Here is a 25,187-nt window from a genome sequence, read left to right as displayed (position 1 = left end):
TTTATAATAAAAGAAGTTCTAAATGAATGATTTAAGCTCCCACCTTAAGAAACACACATTACATTTAAATGTTGGTTGTCCTCAATTAGGGAGCAGGGAAAGATATTACTCCAAGATTACAAGAAGAAACATTTCTAATAACATATCCACAGCCTCTCAAAGAGGTCATAGCCTTAGAACATCTAAAATACAAGGTATAGTCACACAGTCATTCTGGGACCTAAGCTGACAGAGGCTCTATTATCCTCTCTAAGAGGTTTCTAAGGTTGATCCTGAAAAGTCAATATCCAGCTGATGAAGAAGTAAACACAGAAAAGCATGGCAGATTTTTGTAATTCAGCTTTGGAAGTAGTACATATCACTCTCTCTAATACTTCATTGGCAAAAACTTGTAAACTAGCCACATCTAGATAGAAGGGGAGCAGAGAACCCTGGTGGTGCAGTGGTTGAGAGTCCGCCTGCCAATGCAGGGGACACGGGTTCATGCCCCGGTCTGGGAAGATCTCGCATGCCGCAGAGCGGCTGGGCCCATGAGCCATGGCCGCTGAGTCTGCGCGTCCGGAGCCTGTGCTCCGCAACGGGAGAGGCCACAACAGTGAGAGGCCCGCATACCGCAAAAAAAAAGGCGGGGGGGGGCGCAGAAACATGAAGTCTGTTTTGGCCAGTACCCTCCTGGAACTTTCTCCACGATGAAAAAAGAAAAATAAATTTTCGGTAAGTGGCCAGTCATCTCTGCCAAAATCTGCCCCTGTGGCTATAAATATTTATATGCAGCCTTCTTCCTACACAGAAATAATACCTGCATGGATACTGTAAGTACTGTTTACTGGGGCAAAAATACTATCAATTTAAATGTCTATAAAAGAAGGTTTCACCAAACTAGAATAAAATGTAACTAACAAATGAGCTGTACTGATACGTTAGCACTAATGATACAGTAAGTTATTTGTGACATATTAATTAAAAAGAGAAACGTATGATTCTTTTAAAGTAAATGGTATCACACACATGCATTTATAGTAGCATACAAACAGATATACAAAAATTCAAACTGTGACACTGACAGGCTTGCCCTTGATTCATTCCAAGAAGTTTAAATCTAAGACTTTACTAAAATGAAAATCTCTGAGAACTTAGCCACAGATCCTTAAAGGGAAACCATAAGCCAACATCTGAATCACAGATAACAGTCAAATGATAAATATCATGACATTTGCTATATGATTATATCATATTACAGTATAAGAAGAAATTTGTAGTAGTTAGAAGTATAATATTTTTAAAACTGAGAAAGAAAAACTAAAGAGAAAACAAAAGAAAATGTCAAGGATAAGAAGAGGAAATAGAAATATGTGAAAAAGAACAGTCAATGTCATGGTTAAAAATGAGTTTTAAATCTGCCTCTAAGCTTCTTATAAACTAAACCTAAAAAAAAGATAATCAATTCAATATGGATATCTACACAGTACACTGAGTGCACATTCTTCAAACTCTACTAGATAAATATACTTCTTTCGGCAGACCATTTGATAGGACCTCAGTTAAACAGACAAGGTCATAGAGAATTAGTATTCTATATTGTTGCTTAAGAGTAGATTCATTTGCTTTGGAGAAATACAAGTAGATGGCAATATAGTTACTTCATAAACTAAAGACCCTAACTAGGAATCTTAAATGAATAAAGGGCCCTCCCTCTTCCCAACCAAGAATCACTATATAATAAATTAATATTTAGATGAGTTTTTTCACCATAGCCCTTAGTAATATCATATACATGTTTTCTGTGAATGCAAATAAAAAAATAAATACTACATAGGTAGACTAAGAGTTCTTTATTACTCCATGAAACTAGACTGTTATTTTACCCTCAGATATGAGCTAAAATGTTCTTGGTTTTCAGAGTTCTCTAAAGGCTGCTTTTTCTTCTTGTTGATTTTTGTGTTTTAACTAACTGCAGTTTCTGGCCAATCTGATCATATCACTGTCCTCTTACACAACTGTATTATCGCCTAAACTTAGAGAAATTTGTTTTTAAGCTCAGATAAATGGTGTGACATCACATGACAGGCCAGATTTTATTCCAGAGTTACGAATGGAATCACAGATTGTAATATCATTTCAATGCCATTTTCAGAAAAATAATAGTGATGTCTAAATAAATTGGTACAGATAAATTAAAATGACATTTTAAATATCAATTCTCTTAATGTAAAGTTTTTATATTCTTGGCCTCAGAGGAATTGCAGGGGACTATTACAATAAGCTGAGTTGCCTCCTACTCCTAAGCCTGGGAAAACATTATCCAATTAACAGAACTGTTGGTTAGTGTGATACTCACAGGAATGGAGACCATGTCAACACCTATTATATATGAATTTGTGTCAGTGGAGGGATCCTAATAATTTGGATTTGACCACCCAAACTGAAAAGAGCCTTAAGAAGTCAAAGCAAAATAATATGCCTAAAAGACTCAGCAATCAAGAAGGAGAAAAGAAAAAGTAAATTGGGTATATATGAAACAGATGGGAGATTTAAAGCATAAAAAGACTTTCTGGAAGTCTAAAAAAAAAGACTATCAAATTTAAATATTCATTGGATCAACCTAAGAATAATCACTATAGAGCATGAATTAACATCCTGGAAGTTGAATGGGGAAAAAAAATCTCAACACAAAATAAAAATACAGAAATGGAATTCATGAGGTAAGGGATAAAAGATTTGGTAGATATACCTAAGACTAACAAGTACAGGTGTTTGAGATGGGGAAAAAAGAGAATACAATTAAAGTGATCATTTTAAGAGGAAAAACCACCTGATCAGTGAAAGATTTACATCTGTACATTAACATAGCTTATCTAGTTGTTGCCAGAATTAATGGGAAAATGACACATATAAGCAAGTCAAGATAAAATTCATAAATTCCAAGGAAAAAGAGAAAATCTCATAAATGTCAGGACCAACAGTTAAAGTCAGATAATCTATACAAACTCCACCTCTACATACAGAGCATCCAATCTGCATTCAATGCCTCTCTCTTAAGAAAGCAAATAGCTGCCAACACCACACATTTAAGGAAAGCCTCTTCATCAGTTATCAATTTACTGTGCCTTGGCTCCAAAGCTACTCTTCAGTATCTGCTCTATAATAATGAACGGGACTTTATAAGCATTTCTCTTTCACAGTAAGCACTATTTAAGCTTTATTAGCATAGAGCTCTGGAAGGATACTGCAGAAGGAAAGGGGTTTTCTCTTCCTGGTTTTGGTATGTCAGAGTCTAGCTTTTCTTGCTCTTGCTACATAGTCCAATAGCAGCAAGTGCATAAAAGGAAATCCAGTGGTGTTTGTCCCAGGCTTATGCCAAGAGTATGCAGTCCTTTGGCAACCTTGTACTCCAGCCTGGGAGTAGTGATTACCCTCCTAATGCAGCCCTACTGACATAGACACTGGCAGGCTTCAGGTCTCACGCTGGCAGCAGTGCCACATCTTTCTCTGTACAACTGTCTACCATGCTGAACATGACTGTACCTCAGAATATTGTTTCCTGCTGCCCAGAAACTGTGAACCAGCTCTGGTTAAGGCAATCCAGTGAACTTCTCTGTCATTCAGCAGGCTGTAACTCCACTTTCTCCAACAAGGTCTGAACCCCCGCCTGGGGAAGGGAACCCCTCTCTTCCAAGGCTGTCTTTCCTTGAGAAATCTCCTTCAGCCCTAGAAGATTTAGTGTTATTTTTACATCTTTATAGTTAACTCTTCTATCATAGTTTAGCAATTATGTATAATGCATTTTACCAATTCAAATTACTCTGTAGTTTCGACTCCTGACTGAATCCAGACTGGTACAGAATTAGTCCCAGGAGTGGTTCCAAATGATAAACCAGTAAAGATAAGATTTGGGGACTGGTTTGGTCATGCCCTTGGGATTAAGCCTAGGGCTGAGCTGCTCGCCAAGGAAATGGGATGCTAGTAATCTATGGCATACAGTAGTTTCAGAACAGTGAAGCTAACACCTGTGGTACACTGTGATGAAGTGTCAACTCAAGCACATGCCTTGGGAACTTAAGTGGCTGCTATGTCTGCTATTACAGCAGTAATGAGAACTGTGAGGACAGCAGTATGAGATAAGATACTTTTGTGTACAATTGAGCACTTAGAAAATGACAAGCTCAAGTCCATTAATTCTCAGCTTAAGTCACAGTGTGAGAACCAGAGAGCTTCCATGATTCCCCTGGAAGAATCTCTTCTTTCTTATACGTATGGGGCTGATATTGCCAAAGGTCAAGCTAAAAATTTAATTGTGTAGGTTGCTGAATTACAAAAACAGCTGAATTCAATCTCATCAAGTTTCTCATTTGAAAATTAAAACCTTGATCGGGAAAGACTGAGATCCTGAAATCAGAATGGAGATATCTAGTTGGTCTTAGATGAAACTAACAATTTTGACCTCTTTCCCACTCCCTTAGCCCCTCACCACTAATTGGGAGCCTTCCATACCAGTGGAAGTAGCTTGCTTTCCAGCGTCTAAGAACACTAGCCTTCCATGGCTTGAAAACCTTCTGATGATCTCACATGGGCAGATGCCTTGAAGGGGGATGCTCATTCTCCTGAAGACCCACCACAATCAACTCCTTTTGCCATTAGATCCGTAACTAGGGTCAAATCTCAGCATGCTCCAGGGGGACAGGTACACACTATGACCCAAGAGGAAATAGCTTACATACCCAACAGAAATTGGAGAACCATGTGTGGAGTAGATTCCTGAAGTATTTGACCAAAGAGGATGAAATATAATGCTACATCAGGGCAAATTAATTGACATGGGTGCACTCAGTAGAGATAACAGATTTACTACATTAGTCCATGTACCTGAAAATGGCTCTAATTATTAATTATCTAGTTGGTGCACTAAAAGTTGGATTTAAAGGTTGAGATGCCAGAGCTTTCCTGGCACTGATAAGGATGGAGGGAGGAAAGAATCTAATGATTTAGGGAGTTGGACTGGATTTATCACGTGAGAATTTCATACTGCTATTCCTCAACTATGTTATACAAGAGGGCCCAGAAAGCAATTAGTGAAGGGAGGAGCTACATCTCCCATTCTTACAGAGGTCTGTGGTTACTCTCCTTTGTGAGCCTGGTATGAGTGTAGGGGATGTGGTCATTAAGAAGATCATCAATGGAGATGATGACAGCCAAGCTAATACAGCCCAAGTGGCTATACTTAATCGTCAAAGACAAGATGGGTTCATTACCTGTAAGGGGAGGCAGGGATGTACTTGTCACCAGAATGATTTGGCCCACAGAAATTTTTGGCAGCAGCTAACTGATTACAGTGCCCCTGGGAACAAAACAGGTGGGCAGCCTAGTAGAATACTGTTTAATTTATATAACAGGAAAAACTCTAGGTCTGGTAGCCAGAAGTCTAACTTTGTCTCCAACACATTGGAGAGTTATAGCCTTCTCACCAGTTACTAAACCTGGGTTAGCTCACAGATCCAGAGTCAGTTGAACAAAGTGGAAACCAGGTCCCTTGAAAAAGGAGCCTGCACAGCTATTGCAAGTCACACCATACACCCTCCTCTAATCCTTCCCCAGAGACTTGCAGCCATTAATCAGAGGTGCTACGTACTGTAAAAAGGAAACACTCACTCTCATTAATAGACACTGTCTCTGAATCGCCCTTATTTCCTGGCACTGAGGTCCACAAGTTAAATTAGAGGCTTATGGTGATACATGATACATGGGTCAGGTGATACATGGGGTTTTAACGCCAGTCTGACTGAAAGTGAGCCCAAATGGTCCAGGGACTCACCCTGTGGTTATTTCCCTGGTTGCTGAATAGATACTTGGAAGAGAGATACCTGGCAACTGAAAGGACCCCACATTAACTTTCTGACCCACGGGATAAGAGGCATTATGGTAGGAATGTCTAAAGCAAAGTTCATGGAACTTCCTCTCTTTACCAAGATAATAAACTAGAAGCAATACTACATCCCCAGGGGAATTACAGAATTTAATCAAAGACCTCAAAGAGGCAAAGGCAGTGAAACCTATCATACCCCTATTAAACTCACCAGTTTGGCCAACAGAGAAGTCAGATGGATCCTGGAGAACAACTATGAATCATCATAAGCTTAATCACGTGGTGACCTTCACGGCAGTTGCAGACCCTGGCACTTGATAAGCAGCTATTAACCTGGCTAATGCCTTTTTCTCCAATTAACAAGGACCACTCAAAGTAAGTTGTTTTTACCTGGAATGGACAAAAGTATAACTTTCACAGTGTTGCTTCAGCACTATGTTAATTTTCCTGCTTTCTGTCATAAACAGTTGTCTTGGTTATCTACATCTCACAATCTGTGAGAGTCAGGAATCTAGATACAGCTCATCTGAATCTTCTGCTTAGGGTCTCACAGGGCTGCAGTCAAGATATTCACTATGCTACATTCTCATTTGGAGGCTCAAATGGGAAAGAATCTACTTCTAAGCTCACTTATGTTGTTGGGACAATTTCTTTCCTTGCCATTGGTTGTCGACTGAGGGCCCTGACCTCCTGCTGGCTACTGGCTGGAAACAACTCTCAGGGCCAAGAAGTTCCTTGCTACATGGGCTTCTCCAACACGATCAATTACCTGTCAAACCAACAAGGAGAATCCTGAGAGCAAACCTGCTAGCAAGATAGTGTCTTGCATAATACAGTGTAATCACAGAATTGCCCTCCCATCACCTGTGCTATTATTGGTGGTTAGAAGAAAGTCACAGGTCTCAACACACTCAAAGGGATGGGTCAAGGACATGAATAGCAGAAGGTGGGGGCCACCAGGGGCAACACCTGAGTCTGACCACCAAAACTGTGCACAGATATCTTGATCATCTTTACAATCCATAAAACATCACACTAGTTCACTATTTTGATGACATGCCCCAACCACTGAATGCCCAAATACTTAACTGAGGTGGCCATGGGGCCCCTAATGTTTTTAGAGAGTTACTGCCCTCTATTTTGTATATGTCTTTCTAAGATTTGCTTGTACTTAATACTTTCTGTTCATCATATTCAATTAGCACAATGCTGTCAAAAAAAACACTAAATAATTATGTAGAATAAATATCAGAAGAAAAAGCTAAAAGAAATAAAAACATTACTCTGAGGAGCAGGACTGGGAATGGGTAGGGAAAGACATGACCGACTGCAATTTTGGTCACTGTACTCTTTGATTTTTCTAAAAAATCATGTACATATATTACTTAAATAAAATTTGGCTTCTAAAAGGAAGAAAATAAAGATATGGATCAAGAAAATACTAGGTGAATAAACAAAACCAGAAATGCTGAAGTGGCAATATTAACATAAAACTGGCATTTAAGATTAAAAGCAATAAACAGAAAATAGATATTATATAATGGGTAAAAGGCTAACTACTAAAGGCTTTTAAATAAGTGAAATATTTGCTTTAAGTTTGCTTTTTAACTTTTATAATTCTCAAATCCAGTAATTTTTCATATAATTTTTTTCTAATAGTTTTATGACATCATTGTTTATATTTAATTTTCTACTACATTTAGACTTTCATGCATGATAGGAGTTAAAGTTCTACATTTTTTTCAAGTTGTTAATCAAGTGACAATTATGAAGAGAAAGAAACAGGCACGACACGTTTTTTAACAAATTAAATTTTCATATATACGTAGGTCTGTCTGTGTTCAACTGATCCATTTGCCAGTTGTTGAGCCAATCACGTGCATTAAAATTTTCTGTAGCTTTACGTACAGTCTATTAATTGGTAGAGTGAGTCCCTTGTTATTTTTCGTTTTCAGAATTTTCTAAGTGTAATTTGTTCTTCTCAATCACTTCAGCAATTTCAAAATCAATCCCTAAGGTTTGGAATGGTGTTGCATTATATACATAAATGAATTTTAAGACTTTTAAAGGAAATACTAATGAACAATAAATATTTCAGAAAAATACTGATTTACTTCTAATCAAAGAAACAAAATCCTGGGGATTCAAAATTCCACCATTAAAAAAAAATTTTTTTTTAATTGTAGTTGATTTACAATATTGTATGAGTTTCAGGTGTACAGCATAGTGATTCAGTTTTTCTTTTTCAGATTATATTCCATTATAGGTTACTACAAGATATTTGATATAATTCCTTGTGCTATACAGTAAATCCTTGTTGCTTATCTATTTTATATACAGTATAATGGTTTGCATCTGTTAGTCGCACACTCCTAATCTGTCCCTCCCCCACTCCTTCTCTCCTTTGGTAACCATAAGTTTGTTTTCTGTCTGTGAATTTGTTTCTGTTTTGTATATAGATTCATTTGTATTATTCTAAAATTTTTATTGAAATACAGTTGATTTACAGTATTACATTAGTTTCAGGTGTACAGCATAGTGATTCAGTATTTTTACAGATAAGTCTCCATTAAAAGTTATTACAAGATAATGGCTATAATTCCCTGTGCTATAAAATATATCCTTCTTGCTTATCTATTTTAGACATAGTAGTTTGTATCTCTTAATCCCATAGCTCTACCTTGCCCCTCCCCCCTTGGTAAGCACTAGTTTGTTTTCTATATCTGTAAGTCTGTTTCTGTTTTGCATATACATTCATTTGTATTACTGTTTAGATTCCACATTACAAGTGATATCATACAGTACTGCCTTTCTTTGTCTGACTTATTTCACTAAGCATAATATTCTCTAGGTCCATCCATGTTACTGCAAATGGCAGGATTTCACTTTTTTGTGGCCAAGTAATATTCCACTGTGTATATACACCACATCTTCTTTATCCATTCGTCCATTGGGCATTTGGGTTGCTTTCATATCTTGGCTATTGTAAACACTGCTGCTAAGAACACTGGGGGGCATGTATCTTTTTAAATTAGTGTTTCCATTTTTTCCACATATATACCCAGAAGTGGAATTGCTGGATCATATGGTAGTCCTATTTTTAGTTTTTTAAGGAACTCCATACTGTTTCTCACAGTGGCTGCACCAATTTACATTCCCACCAACAGTGTACAGGGTTTCCTTTTCTCCGTATCTCCAAGACTTGTTATTTGTAGACTTTCCGAGGATAGCTATTCTGACTGGTGTGAGGTGATTATTTGTCAGCTATTTACTAAATGTTGAACATATGCATTTTACTGTGGACGGTGGTATAGTGGATACAAAAAGTGCTTGCCATAGTTCCTGATATCCAAAACCATTTAATCTTGGGGGGTTTTTTGGTGGGGGGGGAATGGGACAGGGAGGGACACAAGCCTATCATAAGGGGGGACGGGACAGGGAGGGACACAAGCCTATCCTAAGTATCTAGCTAGTATCTCGTATGAGAGGAGTTCCTGCATTAAACGTGACTGGAAGAAGCTGTACATACTTTAAGGAAAGCTAAGGGAGTTTAACCTCACATTGAACACATGTTTTTCAAATAATAGTTAACTTCGACCACCTGTTTTTCGGTAAGCCATCAGCAGGAGCTGATAATGGAAAACTGAAGAGCAAATGTGGTCTGCTACTTCCTAATGATGTCAGACTTTAAGTTAAATTAGTGATTCAAGAGGTTTGTATTTCATGAGCCAGCAAATATAAATATATAATTTGAGAGATAAGCAAAGAGTTGCCAACAATTTAATAGTAAAAAAAGAAACAACAAAAAATGAGAAAGAGACCCTCATTACATGTCTTTATTTTTCTCTTTTGTGTGAATTAGTGTCAGAGAATATGTGGAAATAATTCTGAACTGCTATGCTTCTTTGTATGGTCATACCACTCCCCAGCTAGAAGAGATACTGGTATCAAAAGAAATCAACTAAAAATGTCCAAATGAGTTATTTTTATTTACCTCAGCATTTTATTCTAAGCAGCATTTTCTTATGGTAAATTCTCTAACACACATTTTAAAAGAACATGATTAATTTGTGGTAAGGGACACTACATATGCTTGGCAAGGTCTTTCTTGGCTCAAAAAGTGACCTCTCAGAATCCTTCTCCTTATAACTTTCTCCAGCCTTAACCTAAATTTTAACATGATGTATTCTAGAATTCCATACAATATCTACAAATACAAAATACAAACACAAAATACAGATTCAAAACCACATTAAGCCTCACTGAAAGGTGAGCTTTGAATTTTATCATAAACCAAGCATGACTAAAATATTTTGTATCACAATACACTGACATAAATCAGCCTCATTTGATTCTCATAAGAAGCCTCATGGGCAGAACATCAATTACTGATAAGGAAATTACAGATGAAAGGTATTTGGTGACTTTCCCAAGACCATCCCAGCTAAATAATGACAACTTTGTCTTCTAACAGTGCAGTATTTTCCCCACTATTAAATAATAGGGGTCCATTTTAGGTCAATCAAAGCTAAAAACACCTGGATAGCATACACTGAATTTTCAAACCATTTTAAGCCAAGTTTTTTCTGAACCCTGAAGTCAGTAAATCTCTTAAAATGACTATGTAATCTGTATCATCTACAACCATTAAAAAAAGTTATCCCATTTTTGTCCTGCTCTAAAATACTACACAGTTCTTGGTTTCTTTCTCTTAATTCACTCTTCCACTGATTTTCCTTCCCAACTATTTCCTCTGAAAACATCCTGAACTAGCAGTTCACTGTAAAATTACTCTACACATTAAAACCAATTCACAAATCTGTCTCTACCTCCTTGGCCCAATCTGAAACTTGGATATTTTCCCTATGGCCTCAGAATACTACAGTATTTCCTTTTTTGTGCTTTATGATAACTGCCTCTCCTAGCTACTGTCATATCCGAGCCACACTATACCTATCAGCATTCGAAACTCATCAGCCTTTAAGACCCATGCCAGGTGGCTTACCGTCCTACCACCACCTTCCTTTTTGTGATACATTAAGTAGCCTTTACAGTCACCCCTCTCTCCACGCCCAGTCACTGAACTTTGTTTCTTGGTTCAAAGTCTTCCCCTCTACCCCAATCAAGCCATCCAGAGCCATTTCAGCAATGTTAATAAAGATATATCTGATATCTTAAGATACACAATTTTTACTTCTGTTGGTCTAAAAGACCATCAATGTTTTTACTTCAAACTCTCCATTCACATCCTAGACATCTAAGAACTATTCCATCTTTGAAATCATTTCCATACTACCTGGAATGATCTCTGTCCATTTAGTACAGAACGCCTTACACTCACACTTTGCCTTTTGAGCCTCATCAAGAACTTTAGTCCTCTAACGTCTTTATCTTGCATTCATTTCTTTACCAATTCTTACAATGTCATTACAATTTATGACACAAACTAGAACACTTACAGGGTGAAAGAGGGTGCTATTAATAATTATGCTAGAAAAGTCTGTCCTAAATCCTATTATACATCCTTTCAATCTCTTGCCAGGACTCTCAGAGCTGCTTTGTGTTGACGATGACTTCAACTACTAATAGAAGGTTATTCTGGAATTTCTGCACAAGCAGCAGAAAAGTGGAGTTAAAGTCATCCTAGTTATTTTTTCTCTCTTCCATTTTACTCTGGGATTCATCAATTCCTTCTGTAATTTATGAAATGACTAAATATCAGAAACATTTTATAAACCAAATAGTTCTAAAAGGATTTCTAAAATAACATCTTTAAAAAAAAATCTTCCCAGTGCTTAATATAACTGAAGAATAATCTGCTATTGTATGCAATGTGGGGAAAAGGTGTGAAATGGCTGGTTCTGAATGACCAGGAAGTGATATCATAGCATACAAATCTAAGATACATGGGTGGATACGATGACATGGATTATTAAGACATAACTGTAGTGAAAATACACCTGTTTTGCTGTTAATGCATGAGCTGTCATAAAGTTGGCAACAACTCTTTCAAAGTACAGAATATTTGTCTCTAATGTGTCTTCTAAAATCAAGATACATAAATTATGAAATAATGGTGTTTCATAAACAAAGTTAGGCTTGTGGATATTATAGGTAAATGATTTCCTATCATATCACCCAGAATAACCCTGTCTAGTCCAGTTAATCACACTCTTCTCAGTTAAAATACAGGATCTTAGTAAAAATACAGATTAATATTTGTCAGACCTACTTAAAACGGACAGGAAGAAAAGACCTAAGCACAATCAAGTTTAATGTCATAAGACAACAGAGTTCACAAGGAGAAGCTAGCAAGAAACACACCAAGGCACGTATCTCTGAGTGAAGAGTGAAAGTTGGAGTTTTAATAGAGGATACGTAGTTTTTAACTTTCTTGAAAATGTGTGTTCACATAGTCCAGAATTTCCACAGCCAGTTAGGAAACATTCATATCCTAGCCCAATGATACTGCAAACAACACAACATCTATATACACTTTCTAAGACTGTGCATGTCAGATTAGTCTTTGTCTTGTTTCAAGCAATTCAAAACCCTCAAAGGACTATAACTACTGAAAAGGAGTTCCTGGCACAGATCAAAACCTACATTTTTGTTCCTTCTAGTAAACAGTAAATTCACATTTCTAATATCTGGTTACAAGGCTGCAGGAGGAAAATCAAACAATTATATGAAGTTATACTCCTACAAATTTAGTCTTCAATGCCATTAACAATCCTTTTAAATATCCCAGATCAGTTTTCTCTCTGCACTTATTTTTTTTAAATCAATTCCAAATTTGTTTTACCACTCTCCTCATTTCTGTTCATGCTTATCAAAAATTCTAGCACTGACTCCAGGTTAAGAAATCCTGTACTAGATCAAAAGTCCTCACTGGGAGGAAAATCCTTTTTGTCTTCTCATCTCAAAGGCTTAGGACCAAAGCCCAGGAAATGATAAGGAATTATATCAACATATATATAGTTTTCTTCAGCAGTTTGGACACAAATCATGAAAAATAAATTTCTGAAGGGTTCTGCTTTATACAAGATTAAAGTTAGTGTACCGGGTAAGAAACTGCACAAGCACACTCAATCCAAATTTACTGAGGTGGACAAAAGAAGAAATTCTAAAAAAGTCTCATAGTTCAATATGTCTTTATTCATATAATATTTTCTGTATTTCAATTCTTACTGAAGCTGTAAGTAAGGAATTTTGACCAGAAGCATTAAAGTAAGTTAGATCCTCTCTGTGAAAATAAAGCTAGTAGAAAGCACCATATTCCATATATTCAAATATCTATAAACAATTCATAAACACAAATAAATATGTAAAATAAAGGCTATTTTTCCTTAAAATGACTTCATAAAGTAAACCCATTATATACATAATCTTCTACAAATATTTCACTATCATAATCACAAATACATCAACAGTCATATCTCTATTTACTTCATATGTCCTAGACCATCTATATAAAATGTGATATACCTGTGGATGATACCTTTGGAAGGTTAGGGGATATCATGAAGAAGACTAATAATATCTGAAACACCTAAGTTAAAGCCACAAGCTTGACATCAGCAACAACACAAAAAAAAACAACAGCAATGTGTTTACTGAAGCTAAATACATGAAAAATAGTAGGTATCTTTGGATGTAACTGAATAGAGGCTGTGAAAATTCCTAGAGTCCCTAACTTCAACTTAGGACTTTAGTTCTAAATAACTTAAAAGGAGTTAATGCTCTTATCTTAGCACTAATCAGCAGCTTTTATAATCTCTGTATTGAAGAAATTAAATAAAAATATTTACTGTATACCTTCCCTCTAATTATCTAAAAGTAACCAGAGTATGACAATTATGTGTTCTCCCTTTCACAGTGTATACCAAACTGGGTAACAACTACCCAGCCACTGACTCCATTACCTGGCTCACTGTAGTACTGGTAAGTTTCCATCAATGGAATGTAAACAGGGGGACCAAAAGCGTCTAAGAAGTAGGTAGTGCTCCATTCTCTCTCCCCTTCCAGCCACTGAATGCAAACAACACTGAGGCTCTAAGGGAAAGAGGAGCCAGAAAATGGAAGGAGCATGGATCCTTAAGTCACCATATGAAGGAAAGACACCTACCACTTTCTTATATTATATATATAAGAATGGTTACATATATCAGAAATTAATGTCTATCATGATATGCCACCAATATCTGAGGTTTATTTTTTACAGTATGTATATTACTCTATGTAGATGCTAGAATTGTTGGGGACAGGTTAAAACATCCACAAATTTCAGAGAGTCATTCTAACTAAACAAAAAATCAAAAACTCACTCTTAATATTAAGCTATCATTTGAGGATTTTCAAATACCTATGAAATGAAAAAAGCAATTTATATCTTCTGCCCTAAAACATTCTGTATATTTTCCATATTACTTTTCATTCTAGGAAAATGGGAGATATCAGGACTAAAGCACTTTTAAAAATTAGCTTACAGTTAATCACACATGTTATTAGGTTATTATTAGGTTAAAGCAAGAGTTAAAGATAGACTCAGGGGGGCTTCCCTGGTGGCGCAGTGGTTGAGAGTCCGCCTGCCGATGCAGGGGACATGGGTTCGCTATATTTTCCATATTACTTTTCATTCTAGGAAAATGGGAGATATCAGGACTAAAGCACTTTTAAAAATTAGCTTACAGTTAATCACACATGTTATTAGGTTATTATTAGGTTAAAGCAAGAGTTAAAGATAGACTCAGGGGGGCTTCCCTGGTGGCGCAGTGGTTGAGAGTCCGCCTGCCGATGCAGGGGACATGGGTTCGCACCCCGGTCCGAGAAGATCCCACATGCCGCGGAGCGGCTGGGTCCGTGAGCCATGGCCGCTGAGCCTGCGCGTCCGGGGCCTGTGAAAAAAAAAAAAAAAAAAAGACTCAGGGAAGAATCAGAAACTTAACATTTTAATGTTAACGTCTTTTATCACAAAAATACTGACATTGCTCAACAAATAGCAAAACAAGACTCTTTTCACTTGCTCATGTTTCTACTGGAGCTGGTAAACAGTAGATAAATGTAAATGTACATATATCTTTGAGAAACAGTAAACAACTTAATAATTCAAATACTACATAACACAAAAACTGCAAGAAATACAGTTCATGTTTAGAACTTTCTTACAACTGTTCTCAAAAACCTAAGAATTTTAAGGCACTAAACTGATTATGAAATAGTCTGGACCAGTTCCACATGTCAGTTTAAGAGATGCAAAAGATGTTGAGATGTGACCATGAAGCTTAAACAATGAATATGTTCAAAGGTAATCCAGCTGAATCTCTAAAAGGGATCAACAATGATTATTTTATAAAAATATAATCATTTGTGGGGAAAACCTTGGGCTATAAAATCTGAACATTTCTGAAGTTCAAATGAAGATACTGTGATTCTCGGGGATGGGGAAGGGTAAGCCGGGATGAAGTGAGAGAGTAGCATTGACATACACTACCAAATGTAAAATAGCTAGCTAGTGGAAGCAGCCTCATAGCACAGGGAGATCAGCTCAGTGCTTTGCGACCACCTAGAGGGTGGGGTAGGGAGGGTGGGAGGGAGATGCAAGAGGGAGGAGATATGGGGATATATGTATATGTATAGCTGATTCACTTTGTTATATAGCAGAAACTAACACAACACTGTAAAGCAATTATACCCCAATAAAGATGTTTAAAAAAAAAAAGATACTGTGATTCTAAGATACAGTGTCCTGGTGTTTGTAAAGTTCTATTTATTTCACCTTCGTCTTACGTATAACCTCCCACAGGATCCCAAAAAAGTTAAGGTTTCTTTTTAATTGGCATAATTCTGACAAATTCAAACTCTCTCTTGCTTTATGTCTCCCTCATATTTTATTAAATTTCACTGTTTGTAATATTAAGAAAGTCACAAAAATTACCAATGACAAAGTATATACAAACATTTTTACATAATAAAACATTACTAATATCAGCTATAATACAGGTGAGCTGAAGAACAAACCCCAAAAGTATCTGGACAGTCTCTTCTCAATAAAATAAAAATGTGTTTAGGCAACCAAAATAAGATTAGCTTTTAAGTGAGAAGCATATGTGTTCATAGTGTAACAGACACTGATATGGCCATTATGCAAGCCCAAATAAAGCCAAATTTTCTTCTCATCAATAAGCAGTAGATAAACTAGTAGGTAGTTCAGGATGAAGATGCTACTCTTTCCTTTATAATGAGATAGAACTGTTCCTCACCTAAAGTCATTTAAGCCTTTAAAAGGTATTCCACCACTTTTAAATGATCCCAGGATGTCATTTTAACCTTTTATTTTAAACATAATCAAAGATGACATTCTTGTGTCTGCATTTACAGAATGAGATTTCTTATCCATGGACCAAGAGAAAGAAGGAATAATAATAGAAACAGGTCTTCAAGAGAGGTTGGGAGATAAAGTCAGAAAGAAAGGTAGCCCTAGGACAAGAATTGTTAGGATGGAGGGAGGAGGGAGAGCAGAAGGGGATGGTGGTGGAGAAAGTATCTGTCTTGAGTCAAGAATTTAGTTTCACGCTGAAGTGGTCCTGGACACTGTCCTCTGACCCTCCCCACTATAGACCTATGCTGGGTTGTAATTCAATTCCCCCAGTCCTTCATTCCTGCCTTCTTGTACTTCCCCAACTTCCACCTGATGGTGATCAGCAGGATTGCAATGCCAACAACAATGGCCACCAGGACCACCACAGCGACAATACTGGAACTAGCTGTCAAAGCTTCATGGGGGTTGGGGGGGATTTCTTACCCATGTAGAGATTACCAACAGGAGACTTCCACAGAAGAGCATACTGAGACTGCTACAGCCACAGAAGAGTAATTCAACCCTACCCTCCTCTCAACATAGGCAGAGCTAGCAATGTCCATCTCATCCAGTGTCCATCTCATCTAGGATCTTCTAAGAGGTGTTCTGTTACTGCTTAATATAGATGGTGGGCTGCTTGTAGTGCTGGCATGTACCTGGAATGGAGCCAGCGGCCGTCACAAAAGAGGCACTGCAGCTCAGCTTCCCAATCTGAGTTTAAAAGGCACAGGCATCCTGGCAGTGATGCTTTTGCAACAAAGGTGTTGTGCTGAAGACTCAGGTCTTCTTTTTCCAAATCATGGATGCCGTGATGGATGCCCATGAGGTTCACCCACCAGCACTATGACATCTATGCTGCACTGATGGGCCTTCAAACACCATTTCTATCACATTTGGGGCTCTGTAGGCAATCAACGTCCACAAAGGTATGCTTGCTAGGCTTCACCAGGCTTTGACCACTTTTGTGGCCACTTGTGCATGGCTTGCAGGAACTAAGAAGTCTAAAATGAAGCAGTTCGCCTCAAGAGCACAGTGCCTGGCACCAGCAGCACTCCCACCCTTAAAACATCAACTTATTCATGGGACAATGTGAAGTGCAACATTAGGCCCAGACTTCCCACAAGGGTCAAGACAGAGGAATGAGAAATACACAGGATAGAAAGATATTCATAGGGCTTAAAACAGAACCCAATGTCTGGTGCCTGGGGTAGAAACCGCAATTGTGCTGCCCTGGCAGTTTCTTCCTTTTTGTTATGTAAAATTCGTTTCTGATAAACATCAAAATGTACAGTTGCTAAAGTTATGATTATGTATACCTTAATGATTATTAAAGTATTAACAATTTCAATCCTTTGACAGTCTACCTGCTGCCATGGAAAAGATCATCTATCTAAGATCTTTTACGTATGAGAGAAATAAACTATCTTGTTTAAACTGTTATTTTCAGTTTTCCACATTTACCTTCAGCTAAACTTAATCTAAATGTTTTTATATTAAATTTAAATTTTTTATTATGATGTTAAAAATCAGAATAAATGTTTTAATATTTTTTTCATGATTTTAAGTCCTGTACCCAATATCCTGCACTGTAGTGGTTGCAGCTATAAGCACATATTTCTTGTATTACACTCATATACTGGTTCTATCCAAGTACTTGTATTTGCTTAGTTCTATAAGGTTTTACTCATCTTCATTGTAGTATTTCCTTCCTTCAATATTTCTTGACCATCTTTGTTACAAAGTTCACTTCAGTCAATAGTACATTTGTTCTCCCCTCTAACGTTTCAGTACCATTTCTTCTATAATTAAACTTCTTAAGACATTCTTCAGCCATTTTAATACTTCTTGAAACTTTTAAGCTTTTCAATGAACAATTCAAAACTTACTATAAACACATTTATCCATTCTATTAATAGCTCAGAAAGGCATTCAATTCTCATACAGTCACTAAATAAACTGTCAGTTCAAACACAAGTTAACAGGTGAGATTTTAATAAACTCACCAGTGCTTTTTCACTTTCCTTGGTGTCGACATAGAGTAATTAAAATTCACCTACACCGGGCTTCCCTGGTGGCGCAGTGGTTGAGAGTCCGCCTGCCAATGCAGGGGACACGGGTTTGGGACACGGGTTCGTGCCCCGGTCCGGGAAGATCCCACGTGCCGCGGAGCGGCTGGGCCCGTGAGCCATGGCCGCTGAGCCTGCGCGTCCGGAGCCTGTGCTCCGCAGCGGGAGAGGTCACAACAGGGAGAGGCCCGCGTAACGCAAAAAAAAAAAAAAAAAAAAAAAAAATCACCTACACAAATCTTAGGGGAGAACTCCTCTGCATTTGATACCTTGAGATTTGGCATCTAACCCATTTGTAAGTTGGGAACTAGAAGAAATCAATGTCCTATAAAAGTTCATACTTTTCTTTAACATCAGAACAAAGTTTCCTCCCTAAAAGAGAGAGAATGACTAATCACAGACTATCCCGCTAAGATACCTATGTCTTTCCCAATCATAACTTCAATGGACAAAATCAGTTTTACCCACATAGTCACCTGTCAAAAGCAAACAGGAGACCAAACTGTGCTATTAAGTATACTTCATTTATAGGCTGAATCCAATTTCTCATTCACATAAGTTATTATTATCAGTACATTAAGACCAAATGGAGTTTTCTTAGCATTAATCAACAGTTTATAATAGTATATTAACAGATCATTTGATTAGTATAGAGAATTTCCTTTCCCTTCGATGATTAGCAAGTCTATGAAGGGAAGGGTCAGGCAAGTTTAGTTCATATTCTATCTCTTGTACCTAACCCAATGCCTGAAACAAGAGCTCTCAATGAATTTTTGTTGAATGAAGCAACTGTAGTCCAACATTTTTAGTTGAAGTCTGGAGGAACAAAATGCAAATGCCAATGGATTATAGAAATTCACTTAAATGCTAACTCATGACTACTAAAGCAACAAATACCAGATTAATAGCTTGAATGTTCCAAAATTCAACATATAGTCAGTGTCATGCACCTAGAAGTCAAAATGTCCAAACCAAACTATTCCCATACCCATCTACTAACACCTATACTCTTAAAAATTTCCTGGGCTTCTCTGGTGGCGCAGTGGTTGAGAGTCCGCCTGCCCATGCAGGGGACACGGGTTCGTGCCCCGGTCCGGGAGGATCCCACGTGCTGCGGAGCGGCTGGGCCCGTGAGCCGTGGCCGCTGAGCCTGTGCGTCCAGAGCCTGTGCTTGCGACGGGAGAGGCCGCAGCAGTGAGAGGCCCGCATAGCGCAAAAAAAAAAAAAAAAAAAAAAAATTTCCTTTCAGTGAATATCCCCAAGTCAAACAACTAGGAATTACCTTAGATTCCGTCCTCTTTCTCATCCTTCAGAAGCATCCTACAGCCTTAATATTTATAGAATCGGTCACTTCCTCTTCCTTTTCACCCTCACTGACACTATAAATGCAAACTCATTACTTCCCAACTGGATCAATGGAGGGGGAGAAAAAAAAAAAAAGTCTCCTAATTGGTCTTTCTTCCAGCCCTACACACCCCAAATCACTACCTGTACTGCTTCCAGAAAGGTATTTCTAAAAACGCTAAATATGATGTTATTTTCTTTCAAAAATGCCACCAATTTCAAAAAAAGCCAAAACATTCAATGTTCAGAATCTAGCTTCTCTCAGCTCTATTTTTACTGGACATCTATGCCCTCTTTGTAGGGGTAGAGATTTCATTTTTGCATGCCCTGTTTCTGCTGTAAGAAGTGCCCTCTGCTACTGCCTAGCTAACTCCTACTCATCTTTCAAGTCTCAGGTCAAGTTTTAGCTATACAGGCAAACCTTCCACAACCCTGTCCTCTAGACATGCGCAAGTGAATTTTCAGAGTTTTCAACCCACTCAGTATATCTGTTTTATTAAAGTATTCTGTAACACCTGTTTCCCATAAGGGCAAAACTGTGGTTGTTTTTCTGTACACTGAGGAACTATCTAGCACAGCATCTGATTACAGGAGGTGTGTAACAAGTATCTATTAAGCTAGTAAAACTGATTCTTTACAATTCTGATAAGGAGAAAAGACTTAAAATAGAAAACGGTCATAAATAGTTGTAGGAATCAAAGGTTTCTGGAATGCTGGAGAAATAAAAGCAGCCAGGTTCTTTAACACAAATCTTATCAAAGCCTTCACATTTCATACCTCTCCAAAGGGGAAGGGATACAGTCATTTTCCAAATATATGGACATTATAAGCCCTCCTTTTGGGGGGCATTTCCGAAATGCTATCCATTTTTATTTCAAAAAATAAAATAAACAAGATAGACAAGAAGGTATCCAGCTTCAACAACATTTAATACTTTACAGCCATATTTGTTTCTTTCTGCTTCCTTTTCAGTAACTGCTGTAGTACCCCACATACACCCATCTGATCCCATTCTCCTTCTCCTATCTCCTCAGTAAGTAACCAGTAATATAAACTTGATGTTAAATAAGCTTAGATATGTGTTTATATAAGCAGTACAATATACTATGTATCATTATGTGGCTTGCTTTGTCCCTTAAAATCCATTTCTGAAATTTATCTATAATGGTACCTAGAGCTCTAACTCACTCATTTGAAGTGTTTGAATATACCACATTTTATTTATCAATTGTCCTGTTCATAGACATTTTTTACTTCCTTTTTTTTCTCTTTGCTATTACAAAGTAGCAATAAAAATTCCTGTATTTGCCTCATTTATAAAAATACACAAAAATTTCTCTAAAGGTTACAACTAGGAATTGAATTCCCTTTCTTCAAAGTATCTCAGTTAAAAAAAGACATAAAAAAGAGAGAAAAGTGTTGCCCACCATGTAGGCACTCATTAAATATTTGCTAAATGAATGAAAAATGAATAGGTCATTCAACTTTTCTTAATACTGTCAAATTTTTCTCCAAAGGGGTTACTCCCACTTGTTGTTATTCTACATCCTTACTGACTCTCACTATCTTCCAGACATTTTTATGTCACTCAATATGAAGAGTATGAAACAGAATTTTATTCTATTCCACTCAAAATTGTATTCATTTTTCCTTACTGTTTTCTTACATGGGCTATTGTTTTCTCTAACACGTTCAGAATGCTGATTTTTTTTTTTTTAGTGTTAATTTTCTCTCTAGGAGTTCTGCTCATCACGCATTAGTTCTAATACCCTAGTTTATGCTGAAATTCCTACATAGACAATTGTATATTCTGCAAATACGGAAAATGTTGTATTTTCCTTTTCAATTGCTATACTCTAGTGTTATACTCTAGTGCTTTTTCCTGGGAATTCATCTAAATTTCCCTTTGTAAAACGCCGTGATGTGAGGGACTTCCCTGGTGGCGCAGTGGTTAAGAATCCACCTGCCAATGCAGGGGACGGTCTGGGAGGATCCCACATGCTGCGGAGCAACTAAGCCTGTGCGCCACAACTACTGAGCCTGCGCTCTAGAGCCCGCAAGCCACAACTATGGAGCCCAAGTGCCACAACTACTGAAGCTCATGTGCCTAGAGCCCATGCTCTACAACAAAGAGAAGCCACTGCAATGAGAAGCCCGCGCACCACAACGAAGAGTAGCCCCCGCTTGCCACAACTAGAGAAACCCCACACGTAGCAACGAAGACCCAATGCAGCCAAAAATTAAAAATTAAAAAGTGCCATGATGTGAGCTATAAGGTTTTTGTGTGATAACTTTATCAACCTAAGGAACTTCCCTCTTGTTCGTTTATTCATGAAGAGTTATTGTTCATTATGAATATCAGCTATATTTTATCAAAAGATTTTTCTAAACATTCTATATCAATTTCCCCCCAGGATTATCTGCTATATAACAGTAAAATATTTTCTAACATTAAGCCACCCTTGCATTCCTAAGACAAAACTTCTAAGTCTTAAAAATGTACTGAACTGAAATTGCCAATATTTTGCATTAGTTGACCTTTTCTACCATTTCTTTTTCTATTTAATTTCCATTTTTTATTATGCCTTTCTTCCTAATTACTTTAGTTTTCCTATTTTTCTTTCTCTAAGTTTGTACTACTTTTGCTAATAGTAATACATTTAAGACTGTATATTTATTCAAGTAGTGCTTTAGCTGGCCTCAATTTTTCACTAACATTACTTTCACTAACATTCACATTTCAACTCTGTTTATGTCCTCTTTACCACATGAATTATTTAAAAGCGCCTTTCCAGACTTGTGAGTATAATGTAGTGTAGAAAGGGAATTTTGTGTATTTCAACCTTATTGCACTGTAGTCAGAGAAAAGGGTCAAGCATTCTTTAATGAAATATTTCAAGACTTTCTTTCAGTCCTCAATATTTTACAGTTATACTATACAGGCATACCTAAGACATATTGCAGGTTTGGTTTCAGACCACTGTAATAGAGCAAACATTGCAATACAGAGAGTCACATGAATTTTTGGTTTCCCAGTGCATATAAAAGTTATGTTTACACTATACTATAGTCTCTTAGGTGTACAATAACATTATGCCTAAAAAAACACTGTACATACCTTAATTAAAAAATAATGCTGTTGGAAAAATGGTGCTGATAGACTTGTTTGTCGAAGGGTTGCCACAAACCTTCAATTTGTAAAAAATGCAGTATCTGTGAAGTGCAGGAAAAAACAAAAAACACAAGGAATGCCTGTACTATTACTAGCTGTGTAATGATTTTCACTTATCTTGTTGACTCCTGAGAACTTATCTTGTTGACGAGGGAATGTGACTGTAAATTTCTACAAAACTACCTCTTCAAAAACTATGTCTCTACTATTCCCTGAGGATTCTTCCCCTGCATATTTTGGAAGCCTTTCAATCCAAAGTCACTCAACTGCTCTTTCATATTTACTTTTTTATTTCTCTGGGCTACATTCTAAATGAATTCCTAATGAATGCCAATTCCTCAATTCTCCCTTTGATGGCATCTAATGTAGCTTTTTATCCTCAGTAAAACCAATTTACTAAGTTTATTTCCTATTTGGTATTAGATAGAATTTCTTCTTTCATCTCTCTAGAATCTTAAATATACTTATTTCTTTTATTATTCATCCCTCCTTAGCCAATGATTTTGTGATTATCTCTGCTCATTCTACTCACTCCACTGCACAACTAGATCATATAGTGGGCTTAGAAAGAACTTCCTGGTCTAAGATGATACAGGGGATTTTTACAGACCCAGTCTCCAACCAAGAAAGTGGTCATTTTAATTCAGGACCTGGTTATAAGGACTATGTCTGTCCTCTCCCTTCCTTCAGCCCATGATTTTCTAAAAGTGGGGTTTTAGTATGTTATTATCCAAACTAGGACCCTCTTGAGATTAAAGGAGTCTCTACTAATAACTACATGGATGATAAGCATAAACTAGAGTCTGAAGGGTAACCTGAGATATACAATCCCCTAATCATAAGCCTTAGCCTATGCAGTTCTCAGCGGCTTTCTTCAGTCTCCTTTACAAGTATGGAGTCACGTGTTAGGCCCTGGCTTCATGTAGTTTAAGCCTAACTCTATTCCTCTACCCTTCATGAAGCACCTTTCATCTTTTTAACACACAAGAGCCAAACTCTCGGCTACAAGTGCCTGGTTCTGCTACCTTAAGCCCAATCCTGATCACCAGGTAGTTTTTCTTCTATATAAACCACTGAAACATTTAGTTTCTAAATTCATTAATGTCTACCCTCTTTTTAATATTTTATCTTTCATTACTTTATGTTTGAAGTGAAGAGGTAATAAACACTTAAATTAGTGTGCCAGCTTCAATAAAAGACCTGCAACAGAGTTTTTTAAACATGCATTCCTTTTGCTCAGCAACCACTTTCAGGAATTTATGTTACAAAGGATTCCCACGTGCACATTTCAGAGGGATATATAAGGATATTCAAAGAAGTACTATGTTTAATAGAATAACTACTCTTAAATAGTTATCTTAAATATACTTATATTCTTCTTTAACAATAAAGCACCCCAAATGAAAACTGGTTAAATAAATCATGGACCAGCCACATTAGGGAATAGTATATAACTATTTAAAATTATAAGGTTAATTCATGGGAAAAAATGCCTACAATAGAACGCTGAGTAAAAAAAAATTACAGAAGTTTGTAGATTAATTTGAATATAGCTAGGAAAGAAAAACATAAAAGAATAATAAAAAATTACAGCAAAGTAGAAAATGCTTAGGGTCAATTCAATAGAAGAATAGTGAGAAAAAGTTGAAAAAGTGACTTAAAACCAAATTATGCAAGTAGCAGTAGGCTCTGACTACTAATCTTTACCTTTCATAAAACATGAATCCAAAAGAATTTAAGCAGAGAGTAAAGTATGGAAACAGCAACAGGGAAGAGTAATGTGGATGAAGAATATAGAAGATACTGGGCAAAAAAGAAAAAACGTACACTACTCACTAGTGTGTATCAAATACAGATGACTAGATTTTGTTCATATTAAATATTGAAGATTTTGTTCATATTAAGTAAAAGTTGGAAAAATAAAGTTCTGCATGAAAAATGAAAAGCAAAATACTAAAATGCAATTTTTAAATTTAATTTCCTTCATCTTTCTGCTTGTGTTTCCATGTAGGGGTGGGAGGCAATAAACAGAAATCAAAAATAGTATTTCTGTAGCTTGTTAACAATTTTTCTATTACAGTATAATAAAGAAACTGTCAAGCTTAATGGCTAAACGTCACTTAATATATTTTAAAATTATACTTATGTAATCTAAGGTTGTCCATTGCTTTAGGTAACTGGGAATTCAGTATTTCTTTTACTATTTAGCATCATCCCACCACTCCACCTCCTTCCCTTCCCACACAAATTCCAGGATTCTTGAACACATCAATCTGGTAACATACATAAAAAGCAGTAAACACTAAACTCCCTTAAGGAATTCAAAGGGAAATACAGGTTAAAAAATAGAAGGTATACTAATGAAAACTTGCCTGCTTTTAGGTC

The 25,187-nt window shown here is 36.9% G+C and overlaps 1 protein-coding gene across 1 annotated transcript in view; it reads right to left on the bottom strand.

Annotated features, from left to right (window-relative positions):
- Window positions 1–25,187, bottom strand: part of STAG1 (STAG1 cohesin complex component) — a 418,973-nt gene that overhangs the window by 257,474 nt on the left and 136,312 nt on the right. The window lies entirely within an intron of this gene.

Source organism: Neophocaena asiaeorientalis, unplaced genomic scaffold (assembly GCF_003031525.2).
Source record: "Neophocaena asiaeorientalis asiaeorientalis breed wild unplaced genomic scaffold, Neophocaena_asiaeorientalis_V1.1 scaffold437, whole genome shotgun sequence".
Classification (NCBI taxonomy): Eukaryota; Metazoa; Chordata; class Mammalia; order Artiodactyla; family Phocoenidae; genus Neophocaena; species Neophocaena asiaeorientalis.
Note: the sequence above shows the minus strand (reverse complement) of the source record. Positions and strands in the feature narration are given on the sequence as shown.